The sequence below is a fragment of the Varroa jacobsoni genome, unplaced genomic scaffold, assembly GCF_002532875.2.
Source record: "Varroa jacobsoni isolate VJ856 unplaced genomic scaffold, vjacob_1.0 contig01617, whole genome shotgun sequence".
NCBI lineage: Eukaryota > Metazoa > Arthropoda > Arachnida > Mesostigmata > Varroidae > Varroa > Varroa jacobsoni.
Genome location: NW_019214663.1, coordinates 38,478 through 52,889, shown reverse-complemented (window position 1 = coordinate 52,889; position 14,412 = coordinate 38,478). Strand labels below are relative to the sequence as shown.

The window sequence follows — 14,412 nt, the reverse complement described above, 5'->3', positions numbered from 1 at the left end:
GATTTTCTATAGCATTGCGAAACGGGAATTGATTCCACCCTTAAAAAAAACCTTCGAATACTGTCGTTGCATGGCTCGTATCTGTGACAGGAACTTTCTAGCTTCAACTTACGAACGCTCCAGCAGCGGCCAACCAGCGACGATAGACCCCGTGAAACAAGCGAATGCTCACATAGCAGCATTAATGAGAGTGCAGAAAAGTTCGCGGGACCAAACAAAGGCATGGTTATCATTTATTTTTTTTTCAGTTTGAGTAGAATGACGCTTGTCAGTTTTGTAAAGAGCCTAGAGCGTTACATCCCGTCGAGCTGAATCGTAGACTGTCGCGCCTGTAGGATATACGTGATAATATTTGGTTTCCCAGACCTTCAAATCATAAATACGAACGTTGATTACGCTGGAAAGCATTAAATAAATGCATGGGAGAAAAAGTGCAACATCTATATTCAGTAAGCACTCGAACATCGGATCAAGACAAGGGTTTTTAGATCCGTCGACATAGATATCAAGGTGCAACTATATATAGCCATCTTTCCACGTAAACATTGCTAATGTCTTTGCGAATGTGACCGTTAATACCTGTGCCATCTTTAATCAGCTAAGCGAACCTTACAAGGTCGTAATAGTGGTTATAAATAAATTGCAGAATCTGCCTGTTGCTCAAACTACCTCTCAGGCAAATATAGAAAAGTCTACATTGCTTCTGCGAAGTATTTTTTTCGAAAAAAAAAATACTGTGTTCTTATCATTAGCGACGAGGGAAATAGATGGTGGCCGTTGAGTGGTAGTTCTATTTAGGAATATATGTGCGCAGACTTAAACCCATCAGGAATATGGCGTCCTTCTACAGAGCTCGGGTGCCGTGCCGTTCTATATGACAAATGCAAACAGTTATTGGCAGTAATATTTCATATTGTTTCATCTCAAATGAGCACCGATCACTTTTTTATAATGGAAAAAAAATCACAAAAATATTTCTTTAAGAAAGTGCCGTTGTCAAGAGGCCATATCCTGTTTCGGGTTCTTATCCTTGTTTTTGAATATGCATTGTTAATTGATAAGAAAGATTGTGTTTGTTGCTTCACGTGTTAGTCATGGATTTTGACACTTTTTCGGTCGCAATTCAAGTGAATTAAATGCCTTTTGTATTTGCCCTGTCTATGAGATTGTACCACATGCAGTGTTCTTAAATGTAGAACTTTATCCGATGACATGATAAGCACTGTGCGAGCTAGGAATTGCCCTGACAAACCTTGCGAAGCTTCTCCTAACCTCTCGATTGATCCTAGCAAAGGTTCTCTCGTGCATATGCATGCGACCGGGGATTTTACTTCATGCTACTATATTGCTGGTTTTTTTTGCATGATACCTGTTTGAGCGTGCACGAGACTACGTACCACAGAAGATCACCCCCTTATAAAAGAAATCAACCAAATTGTCCAGTGAACGACAAAATGCACCCTTTATAGATCTATCAATTTTTGCTACTATTTTTACTAATTTCTTCACTGTTATTCGACTTGGCTTTTGAACCATTCTCACTGACGTCAGTAGCGTACAAGATAGCACTGGCAAAAAACATGTTTTGTTTCATCTTAAAATTACAAAATTGCTATTCCCAATGAACTTTCCATTTCGTAACGATAAGACACCGATCGGTCATGCTGCTATAGCCTGATGCTATCTCGAATCATCGGTCTAACATCACAATATCACTGTTACTCACCTAGAGGTTATAACAATGACAGCACCCCACTCCACCAGCAGATCGAATCGTTGACCCGACACAAATCTACTTGATCTAAAGGTCTCAGACGTTGGGCATCAAACACTGTCGTAATCTCAACCACCTGAATCAGCTGCTATAGAGAATCTCCAGCATGTCTTGCGGAATGAGTGCGTGCGCGAAACGTGCACCCGACGTTTCGTGGTTCGTACGAATGAGCTCTTTAGAAACATTGTCCATCTTTTAGGTGTAGCGCTTATGAACACATGTCAGTAATAGTAAGCTGGAAAATTGATTCGTTCTCAGTCGAGGAAATATTCAAACATGGATGAAACTCAGCCCCAACCGAAGTCCAGTGGTTCAGCTGTAAGTAGGATTGACTTAAAATTTTCCTAGGTCAAACTCCCCTCTGAATTCAGCAAACGATAGTGAGCTAATAGTAGTTGTGGGAATACTAATGACCTGAATGGCTGACGCTGAACTACCACAAGCTATTCCATGTGTTCAGCCAGAAAACTTGGAGGTACCGTAAGCAAGGGAAACATACCTCAATTGGAACGATAAACGCTATCTCTGCTAGCAAACTTTTAGACTACTGCTGGGGTGTTTATCACGCCAATGGCTGTAAAAAATCTTTATATCCACGCATAAATAGAGCTTCCGTTTCAACTGTAGTGGATTCCCTGCAATGCAACAAGTATACGTCTCATATGATCATCACGTAATAGCATCGGTAGAAGAGGCTCTAGATTGAGGACGCTACAATTTCCCTGTGCTAGGCAGCACTAGACGAAGCGTGTTCAAATCGATTCAACAATGGAACAGTGAGCGATGTCTACATAATCTAGATAAAGGTCTTGCATTTGCGCATAGACCGGCAATGCATTGCACTTGTGGACGCCAAACCTGTTAGTCGTAGTGGTGTATTCGGAGGCCAAGCAAAGGCACGATTCGATATGCTGCTAGCAAAAAAAAAAAGCCAAAGGTTCTTAGGTATCAACAGTTAGCGTCACCTAAAATAGCTCTGAGCTTTAGTAAGACTGAAATGAAAATGAAACTAGTTCTAGTTTTAGACGAAACAAACGGCAAAACCACTGACCTTTTTGCGATTCGGTAGTAGGTTTATTAGATACTTATTATCTGTTATTATTACATCTCATTTCTAACTAGGTGCTTGTTGTAGGGGGGTTATTAAACATGAAAATCGCTGCTTTTGGCTCTTCCAGTGATCATAACATAAGCCAATTTCAAATATGCTCACGTGAAAAACGTCTGGCTTAAGGCGGCGTATTCCGTAGGCGATAGGTTAGTCGAATCCCCAGTAGAGTGTTCTTTTACCCGCGAAAATCGGGAACGACTACGAAGACAGCCAAGCTAGCTATCGACAGTACGTATTCGACTGAAGTGTGTGACAGAAAAGTAGCTGCGCTTAGTAATGAAGTTCATGACCTAATCGGTGATTTAAGAGGGTCCACACCGCTACGTGGTTAGCCGACGTAGTCGCACGAGATCACGGAAAACTTCGCATCGAACCTATCGCTTGGACTAGTCAAGCTTGTGCTACAGACAGTTTCAATGGACGCCTTCTATTTCGTTCGATACTTAATGAAAGAAATTTTGTAAGTTTAGATCGGCAAGAATTACTATCTGTACCCTGCTATTGATAAAACCAGGGTCGTGTAATGGTTACTGGGCCTGCACTGATCGGCCCTCTATATAGGTATAGGTCTTCAAGGGACAAAGCTGAACACAATATGTAAATTTTAAAGTTGCTATTTGTTCTAATATATGCCGATATGGAAAAGGCGAACCTTCTTAAGAAAAATCACTGTATAGCTCAGTCGGTCAGAGGAGCATATATTATCAATGAAATAATTTTCGTCGCTTTATTTTACTAAGTAATGGCATCTTATCTATTTCATGTTCAAGTGCAAATGCTAAAAGGACAAGGAGTTTTCAAAGGTCTTCGTTGCGCGCAGTCTATGTAGGATCTTGTTTTGCGAGTGACCACCATGCATGCATGACGCAGCCAATCCATATATAACTAACTGTGATTCACTGAACTGTTGCATATTCGAATTGAACTTTTGCTTTTTTCAACTTTTGTGGTAATCACATTGAAATTTAACATAGGCTTCTTAAGGCTATTGATTATGGAATGATCCACTCTAGACGCATCAGTTACAGCGTTTACAAGTTTTACTACAGACACTGAGATAGAGCGGTAATTATGATGAATTTTCTAAAACAGTTCGTTGCTTGTATTTTAAAAAACCCGTACCTATCTTCCGCTTGCTTTTACAGTCGTTCAGTGACGCCTAATTTATTTTTTCCATATTCCAACATGAGTCCGGCCTCTGAAGAGGAACGAAACGTATCAAGCAGCAGTTACTCTGTTAATGAAAGCAGCACGGTGGCGCGCTTTGCATCGCTGGAGGGGAAGCCCTCCCTTCGACGGCCTTACTTCACCGACGGCGCTAGCACCGTTCATGCAGAATGTCAGTCACTTCAATAAAAAGTTCAAAAATCCCGATTCCCCACCCTTATCCTGAGCTTCCGTCTGCCTCCACACGAAGTCAGACAAGGCTTTAGTGTTAATTTAGATCCTTGAAGCTTCAGTCCGACCAACAGGTTCATGTCTATAATTGTTGGTATATAACGCTTGCCATCGTAAGCACTTCTTCCTTACCAAAAAAAAAACTATTACTGTCATTATCCGCTCACTTAGTAGTCTACTTGACGCTACGTTTATAGGTATGATTTCTCTCCGTCAAAAGTGTGCTATGGGCTAAATAGCTGTCCGACTGTGACTATTCTGCCATCCGGAAATTAAAGAATTAGGCAAGAAAAAATACTGAAAAGTGTTTCGTATTGTGAATCAACCGTGATCATAAAAAAAATTAACAAACGTGTCTGAAAGACAGAAAATTACAAGATCAAAATTGTACTTGTGGTATCGTGGTTCATTTTTGCCAAAAAATACTTGGTGAAAACCGGCATAAGTTTTCTTCGCCCAGATTCCTACATAAGCTATATAAATCTATTACTGGTACACGTAAAAAGACATGGATCAGAATAGCTCTGGAAGCTCTCGTAAAATTAGCTGCCATATTTGTTTTTACCTAGAATAAGCTAGATTAAGGCTAGCTATTGAATAAGTGGTCGGCTGAGGGAGTTAATATAGTTTAAATGACATATTTCCAGATCGTTTGTGTTTATGATAGTACGTTTAACGTATGTAAACGTATGGACTCGAAATTCGAAATTTCAGAATCTAGAATTTAGAGTAAATTTTTATATTTTTATATTTTTATATATAACCTAAACATTTAAAAAGCTTATATGATTGGTGTGCTCAATGAGAGAAACTGCCCAGCGAAAATACCGCGGCACATGATGTTACGTGATCAATGGGGCGTATTGCACCATATCTTGCATACATATACATAGCAGCCGGCAAGTAAAAATTCAGAGAATCTGTGATAAAACCTATATACCGTAAAACGTGTTACTGTGTAACCAAGTTTCCTTAATTACCGTTCCCACTTTGCAATAGTCGGAATCTTTCTTTGCCTTTTTTCTCTCCCATGTGCTAATGAACTCCAGGTGGGCAGAAGTAGCAAGGAGTTTGAACCTGCATTTTAGATTCACTATAAATAGCAGTGTGTCGTTTAGAAGATACACGTATTTATCGAACGATGGGCGATATAGTCTAATGGCCCGCGTAAGAACCCAAGCTTAATTCAGTAAAATTCTTTAGATTGTATTGGCGAGAGGAGCATCCAGATTCCGTATGAAGCAACCCGCACCATTTTTATTTTAAGCACAGTCAGTCCAATTTGCATCATTCATTTTCGGTACATCGTCTGTAAAGCACCCTGTTGAGGTTCAGTTGTTGAAGGCGTTCACACATTTTGAGGTCTAGGTGCAGTGTATCGGATGTAGCAAAGCGGTTTTCGAGCGGACGGCATCTGTCCAGTCGACGTTGATACACAATTCACTCTCTTCCGCGTGCAGTATCAGCCCAGTTAGAGCTTGCTTAATCTGCTTCCAAAAATCACATGGTCATCAACATAAAACAGCGCTATTACCTGACACGCCGGGTTCTGAACTAGAAATGGTAAATCGTTCTGCAGCAGCGAGAACAGCAATGGCCATAATATAATCATCCTGTGGCACGCCAGTTAGTTGCCGGACGATTTTAACCGAATTATTCCATTATCTGTACCAAGCGAATTCTCTTGGTGCATAGGCCTGACAAAGTGTACACCGAATCTGGCAACCTTTGTTAAAATGCTTTTTTAGAGTCATACCAAACGCTGACCTGCATCCCGCGAATACAACAAAAAGCTCTGTTCTGTGACTAATACGGCATACCTTCTAAAGCAACATGTCGAACGGCGTCAGGATGGATTGTCCTGAGCAGAATTGCGCTATTCAGCTGAGATACAGAGACAGCCTTCCAAGAACCGCATCAGCCGGCGTTTGATAAGATACGCCAGAAGCTTGTAGTAGTGGTAACTTCTTCTCAGAATTGCCTTCCATAGAGATGGGTGATGCGGCTCGTCTTTTCTTTTAAATATAACTCTCAATAGGAAATTTCTCGAATTTGCTGGTGGACACCTCCCATTGTGAGGGAGCGGGCATACTGGTGTACGAAGTATGATGAAAGGTATGAAGATTCTTATTTGATACACAGACCTCACGGGATTACAGAGAAACTTGCGTCTTTTGTAAAAAAAATAATGGCGCTGTTGAATTGAAAGGCTCATGACGATCTATCGAGATTAGTTTAGACCGGTTACAGAGTCGAAAATACCAACGTGTTTCTTTGTATAATGTTTTTTCTGCCCGTACGTAAACAGCCCTTCAAGATCGGTCTTTCGATCTGTTCTGCTGGAATGAACAGATACGGCCTGGGATAAATCGATCTATAAACCTAAAGATAAAATGCGCAAAGCTTACAATGCATAACCCTATGAAAACTCATATTTGCTAGGTACGCGGACTTTCCCGTTCTTTTATTGATTGTTTCTGATTGTCGAATGCATATTTTAAAGTAAGACGTTACGATAATAATATTATATCGTGTCGTGTTGGTGCGCAAACTGTAGATAATAAGTTGATTCCCACTTATTCTGATTAAGTAATATAACTCTGACCGAATTATTCAACACAGCAAATTTGTTTAGATTATTTTGTATGGCTCTGATGATCTTAAAAGTTACGAAGCAACAACAATTAGTAAGTAAACTTTCCTCTTTCGAGATGCATCCGTGCATTTTACATGTAGGTAACGACAGCTTAGTGGCTGACATATTGGCCTGCTAATTTTAGGAACACATTGTGCGGAACGGACATTCGCGTTGGGCCAGCCGTCTGATAGGACGCACAAAGGCAATACAGGACGTAGAATTTGTCTCTGTCATGTGTCTTGGTAGAAACGCATAAATAACAAAGTGACACCTTTGCTGATGCGATTAATCTTCGCTCATTTGTCCTTGTATTCAGACGAGGCAAGTTGCAGGATCCGTCATAGGTACATAACACCTTGGAACTGGTCCTGTTGGTCTTGCAATCGAAATATTGTATCTTTTTTCCTGTTGCGTTCGCAAAAAAAGTCTTTAGCTTTTGGCATTTGAAATCGTACAAATAAAATTCTGGTAAATATTTGCCTCAACCAAATTTACCTTTGAGTATTTGTCATAGCCAATTATGCTTGTATGACTATGAAGAGGAGCATAAAAAGGATTCAGTTGTTTGCATTTTTTTTTATAGTTATTTGCTGTTTTTTGTTGGTGTTACTTTTCGCCATTTTAAAGAATCGTGGTGACAAAAGAGGTGGCTGCAGCAGCAGGCGATAATCTGTAATATTTGCTATAAATGGAGGGACGGACGTTGACAAAAGTAGCAAATAAACTGCCATACATATACATTCATAAGTACATACATATACATTTTTATGTCAGAGTCGATGTATATATTTGTCGGACCTTTGCCGCTAGTGGACATTAGGTACCGTAAATAAACATCGTAACGATACGGTGGTGGGCTACGAACGTCCACTCAAGCGGGTCTACGGCTCGCTTGATTTGTTCCTGATCTTCGCACGATATTTCATTGCCAACGGCCGACAGCTTCTTTATTTAGCTGGCAGTGGCCTATTGGTTCGGAAAGGCAACATTGTGTTCAGCAACTTGCCAGTGCTGCTCCTTTTCCCTATCGTATTGGACTCCTTCAATTCTACTTCCATGAATTACGTTTCCCTTAGTTATTTCACCTGCTTTCGTCGAAGCTACAACAATCCCGTTCCATTTGCTGACTCAATCTGCGATCAGCTAGCTCGAGTTCGCGATGCAGCCGGCCGAGTGCTAATGTCAATGACCTCGAGTACTAAAGCGGCACGCCGGCAGCGGCACACGTAATGGCGTCGACCACTGCAGTACGACGAAAACGAGAGAAAAAAAATGGCCACTTTTTGAATGAAGCGTGACGACTGGCGCACCGTTCCTTTCTGGCTCTCGACTTCGACACACCGTTCCATCAAAAGCAACTGCGATCACTGTAAACGACTGGGAGCCATTCGTCATCCGCTCGGAAACGGTTCTGTCCGCGATCATACCATCCGTCTATCAGACTGGTTTGCTCCGACGCTAGCAGTGCCAATACCAAAGCCAACGATGGCGGCCACAGTAGCTTCGTTTCAGATCTGCTTCGGTAGCTGGGTCGGATAGTGCATCCAGTTTATTAAGACTATCATTGTTATATGTAAATTATGGGCTACTTTTTTTGTGACGTAGTGTCGTGTACCATGTCCCGTGTTTCCTCGTCTATTACGATTTTTAAAAGTTATTACTTTATAATATTATTATTTCTGTACGCAGAATCCTAATACGACTGGCAACTAATCTGCTACAATTGACTTCTCGCTATATCTAGATGAATGGGTTCAGTCATTTAGCCCAGATTTTATTACCTATTATATTTTGGATCAGAATTTAGCGTCTCGAGTTGATAACAAAAACAGCGGATACTACTTTAGTTCCGCTGGTATATCTATTAGTTCCAGATAAATGTGTTTCATTGACGTGCACATATTTAGCAATTCCCAATTTGCTGCTTCGTATCAGATCTCCAGAACTATATGCCAAATGGTTCATTCATGGTAGACATGCGGAACAATATTAATTAGTATTTAGAAGAGTGGGCTTGTTATCGAACGCGGTCTTGACTCCAAGCACAACAATGCCAAAAAACAGTGATTTTTTGACGACGACTACCCTAGGATAACCGAGGAAAATGTCAGTGACTAGCAAATTATTTTGTCTGAAATCAATTTTTTATATATATGACTTAATTTGATTAATATCTCAAAAACACAGACGTGCATATTCTGTCAACAAGTCTATATATATATAGATATTTCACTGCTACAACCGTGCGTCATATCAAAGTGTATGATCAACGCGGATTCTATGTTATGCGACTTTAGGCTGCCGCTCGATTCGCTGCGTATATGCTCGCTTCGTATTTATTATATATATATATATATATTGTAGTACTGAATGTTTACACATAGCGGCGGTATATGCGGACGAAGCTCACCTGCACACCAGATATAGGCTCGAACAACAAATGCGTTCCATTATGTTTGGCGGGATACCTCATGGAAGTTGCAGTAAGTAAACAACAACTGATCTGTTTCTGTTGTCGTCGCGATGTTCTGCCGCGCAGACCATGGAACAAGTTTTCTTCCTATTCGTTATTGTGTATCTATCTGCTCAGAATCATGACCATTTTTATTAGACGACCTTCTTGTGCCGTTCGCAAGGGTGACCGAATAGGCCAAAACGCAACGAAAGATAAGGCCGCGAGCCGCCCAATCGACCAACCAACGACGCAAGCATTTGGTCGATGGATGCTTTAGTCTTGACACCTGAAATAGGCGCTTTCAACCGCCCAACATGGCGACATCGTAAAGCTCTCAGTCAGGATGTCAGTTGCCTGCCTCTCACATTATGGATGTCCCTAGTTTTCTCCTCAGCTTCAGTTCATTTTTCGCTCAAGTCTCTTCCGAGGGAAAGCGTCTCCACGAGTCGCGAGTGCGTCTAACGTTTTGCATGCATGAATGCCCTAGGCAATTGCTTCACGATGCAGCATTTCGCCCACTGTTTATTTCATTTTCACCCCAACACAGTGCACCTGCCCATGGAGCAACCGGCAACCATCTTAGCTTAACAGAGAACAAGTGACCACGATTATCTAGGGGAAGACAAGAAAACTAGCTCTGAGCTACCGAACAAAGTCATTGAAGCCGTAGTCGGCCGTCGCTGATGCTGGACCCGGTGGAAAGTCTTAAGAGCTCAGCTCGAACTTCCAGTGAAAAACCACAACCCATAGTAGATGAGCTCTTTTTTCGTCAAAGCCCTGTCCGCCACCGAACTACCCAAACAAAATTCATGCTAACGCTATAACATAAAAGAGTTCCTATTATACTAGAATGTGCAGTTCTACTTTTTTTTTTGTTTGTTTTGGACGGAAGCAACATTAGCTATGCACGATATCGATATCTTAGTTGTCTGTCAACATGGGACAAGCGTAAACATTAATAACTACGTCGAATCACTTACCAACATAGGCTGATTCGTTGCTAAACGGAGCGACAAGCGACGACCATAAAGTCCTCTGTCAATACGCACCTCCAGATTGGCCAGCGACTCACGCAGAAATTCAGCACCTTTATGCGATACAACTCGTCCCGTCAGATTGCGTCGCTCTATACGTAGTTGAGTGCTTATTTCCTCATCATTCAGAAATCAACTGGACGTGACACGCCATAGCAGTCAACCATTTGACTTGATGACGCTTGCAGTAGAAGGGTCGGCAGAAGTGGCATCCCGACCGTCATCGCTGTACGTGTCAAGAACCGTTGGTAACTTTGAGAACGAAGTCGTTTTCGCTCGTATTTCACTTGATATCTCTGTCAGATGATTAGTCCCGCCGCGTTCAGCGAATATCGGACACTGAACAAATTATTAATCGGCCAGAAATACTGTTCTAACTTTATGATTAACTATGTCGTCGTCGTTGCCACAGACGGCTTGTTCATTACAAAGGGAATGGCCAACCGTACAGCTGTTGTGTCATCACGTCCGCAGCAGATACGCACATCCGACTGAATTGATACAGATGTACGTAGGGGCATAGTCGTCACACACAATAAATGTTTACGACAACCGTAAACAGCTTTTACTTATAAATTATTAGATTTACGCCTTTCACTTATCGAGTCACATTCGTTTGTAGAGTGAGTTTTAGCCAATGGTCATTTTCCACTCACGACCAGCTTGTAAAACTGTCGGAAAACTATTTACGCGCAATACGTGGTTCTATTATGCTTCCAGTGTGCTGTTCCATCGTCCGCCTGTTTGTACGTCCGTATTTTGTAGCAAACTGCCGCTTACTGAAAGCAGCCTCTCCAACTATTGGCAACGTCTCTTCTAACCGCTTTCAACCCACCTTACACATAGAAAAGCTAATGGACCAGTCAGACACACGGTCCGACACCCTGGCATCCAAACCTTACGATACTAGACACGTTTTCGTAAACACGCCACAGCACGCCAACGAGCGTGACTCAGCTGTACACGACTTCGGTGAGGAACGTAGTCTGATCGGAGAAAGGGAGGAAGAGAGGTGAGTGACTCAGCGAATGATACAGAGTAATGAGCCTACGAGGGCGTAACGTGTCCTTTCGGCGCTGCAGTTCGTGGTCGTATATGACGCCCGGTCGTATATAACATAGTGCTCCTCTAGGTAACAATTTCTAGGGGGAAAAAGAACAGAAAGATATGAGTCAGGGGTTACAGGCTTTGGCCTGAATACGCCCTAACCTTTAAAGTGCAGCAAGGAGAGGAAACGAGGTTAAGGACACACCATCGGTTTGTAGATGTCTACACACTGAAGTTCGGGTATTCGTTGGTTTCTCTCTGGCATATACACGTAAGGCTATGCGTTAAAGCCGCACCTAAACAATGACCCAATCTACAACAAGCAAGTTTATGTTGTACGACAAGCTCAATTTTGTGATATATATTATACGAGAATATCCTACCATACATACGGCGCTTTTCTAATACATTTTCCATCGCTTTCCCTGTTGATAAACGTTTGACGCGTACTTGTAGGGTTAAACGACATTCACCTAAGATTAAAACGGTGCTAAACGGACTAAGAGTGCTCAGTTCTTCAAATCTAGAGTTCCACTTCAATCGAATGGTGCGAGCAGTAAGAAAATTTAAATAACATAAAAAGTTCGACAAAGACTACATCTGCCTTTATGGCTGTAGGTGAAGTTAAATAGATTTACTCGTATACTGCAGCATAAGTTCTACCTAACGCACCAATTATACATTATAACTGCATCTTCTAAGCGCCAACTGGCAGTACGATTTAAAGCGACAGGAAACGGATACTCGAACAGAATTTTGATTGGATTTGGACAGATCTGTGCCATATTGATGCATGGTCGTCTGCTTTGCTCCGCATAGGCCATGATTTTTTCATTGAAATGCCTTGCTAATTATAAGTCAGGCAATATGGCGTCATGATATCGTGAGAGGTACTTCTTGCTTCAAGGGAAAACTTGAATAGCCTATGTATCTTTTCTAGGCACAAACGAAGCAAGCATATAATAATAGTAGCTTCGATTTCGATTGCCAACCATGTTCCCTTGCTCATTATACATTCAAAGTGACGTCCAAAACAACTACTAGGGTAGACTTTACTTCCTTATGAACACCGGCCTATACATATGATCCGGTATGTTTGTTATTTTCCGCTCTTGTATACACATCTATCATAGAATAGGCACCTACTTACCTGTCATAGAATAATTTAATCACCAGATTTTTGACTGTTATTAATACGTAGTAGCTTTCTCAGATTAGAGAAGAAAACAAATAGTTAAAATATTTACTAAACAGTGCATCGATAGAAATTCACTGTAGGTGAGTCGATCAAAAAAATTAGATAGAAATAAACAAGCCAATGTGTCCGGTTTTCAATTTCGCGTTTCGGATGGTTGTTACCATCAGGTTCCGAGAAGGTTTGGTTGTTTTTAGTGCCACAAATCGTATACTTTGCATCGCGTCATCAAAAATAACGACGCTTTCCGGGAAAAAACTTCACAGTAAGAAAAATGCGCCGAGACAGAAAAACAAACCCGTCGCCGATTAAGTCGACTTGACCTTCCAAAAACCATTGTACGTGTACAACGCTCAAAAAGAAAAGCATTTAGCCTTCAGTACATTGCTCTGTTCGGGCTAACTATGATTTATAGCTTACTCCAGTTCACAAGCGACACCAAATATCATGCTAGGTAACCCTAGGCGTTGACAACAACTAAACTATTGGAAACAGCTGCTTAGGGGTCAGGACGAAACGTCATAAGAATTATGCCGTATTCATATCAGACGACATAAGACGCACCTTGTGTCATACATATAATGTATAGTATCTACCCAGGCTTCTGGAGTGACTCTGATGGCAGCACCCTTCGCTTTGCTATTAAATACTTGTTTATATTTATAATTATAGGAACAGATTAGACCTAAAGTATACAGAGTGAGTCGTGAGCAATATTTTATAAAATACTTAAGCGCGTACATCTTCATAATGTGTCGCATAGATGTTGTTGTAACCAGACTGACTAAATTTGATTAGCTAGGCGGTCGGCCCTTCAGTCGCAGCTACAAATAATATCAGATGCTTATTACATGCCCATTTCTAACAGTTTTTTCTCCCCAACCGTCTGATCCGGCGGTATAAAGGGACTAGTTTCTACTTGTTACATTGTGCTCACCGTTTGTTCAATGAACGAATGACGACCGCGCGATTCAGACCGTTTGCAGAAGTCGCCGTAGACGAACACGGCGTAAAATTATGGAAGAGCGGCAGTAATGATCCGACATTAGTCGCTCGTCAGTAATCAAGTAACCAGCCTGATAGAATACTTGAGCGAGACCAAGACTATGATAAGAAAGAAGAAAGGAAAAACACTCTGTCTCCAACGATGGAGGAAGAACGAACGAAAGACGGTAGTTGGACGGGGCAAAGTTGCCCATTGAAAAATCGTTGGTTGGACAGAGAGTTGTAGCGTGTCGCCAGTCAAATATATTTTGATGCCGAAAAACAGCTAAAGGTCGCCAAAAGTTACAATGCAACAATTAACTTTTCCTGCCGAATCTCGGCCAAGCACGCAATCACAAACACTTCTGTGTCTTGTTAAATATCCGATAAATGAGTACACAAGCATGGTCAAACTATCGGAAGTTTAAAGATCAGTAATAATTAATTTGTAGTACTTTTTCGGCCGTAGCGTTTCACCAATCGTCACTGTCAGTGTTGTTTTTAGGAGGGATCGATTGATTGATTATTGCAGATAGCCTAAAGAGAGATCTAATCAGTGGCTAGACTCGGAGTGATGAAGAGCTTGCTTCGAGAAAGAGCTTTAGCTGTCCCGAGTTATTACTAGATCTACTTGAAGGTGGGCTTAGTCAAGCTTCAGAGACGCTGCTGTCGCGCCCTTTACTTATTTCAGTAAATAATGGTAGCAAGTAGGCTTAGTTGTTCCATATCCGTGCTAGTGATGTGTATTTACGGCGTAACTGATAATATATTTACAC

The 14,412-nt window shown here is 41.4% G+C and overlaps 1 protein-coding gene and 1 long non-coding RNA gene across 3 annotated transcripts in view; one reads left to right on the top strand and one right to left on the bottom strand.

Moving 5' to 3' along the window:
• Positions 1 to 14,412, bottom strand: part of LOC111272108 (uncharacterized) — a 58,259-nt gene that overhangs the window by 23,278 nt on the left and 20,569 nt on the right. The window contains exon 1 of one of the 2 annotated variants that reach the window (XM_022853326.2): positions 1,727 to 1,817. The exons of the other annotated variant lie outside the window; for it this stretch is intronic. The gene's annotated coding sequence lies outside the window, so the exon portion shown is untranslated. Of the gene's footprint in view, positions 1 to 1,726; positions 1,818 to 14,412 lie in introns of those variants that run through there. 2 annotated transcript variants of the gene reach the window in all.
• On the top strand, positions 1,904 to 4,272 carry LOC111272109 (uncharacterized). The gene is made up of 2 exons (XR_002687325.1): positions 1,904 to 2,092; positions 4,031 to 4,272. It is a non-coding gene; the product is annotated as an uncharacterized LOC111272109 (long non-coding RNA).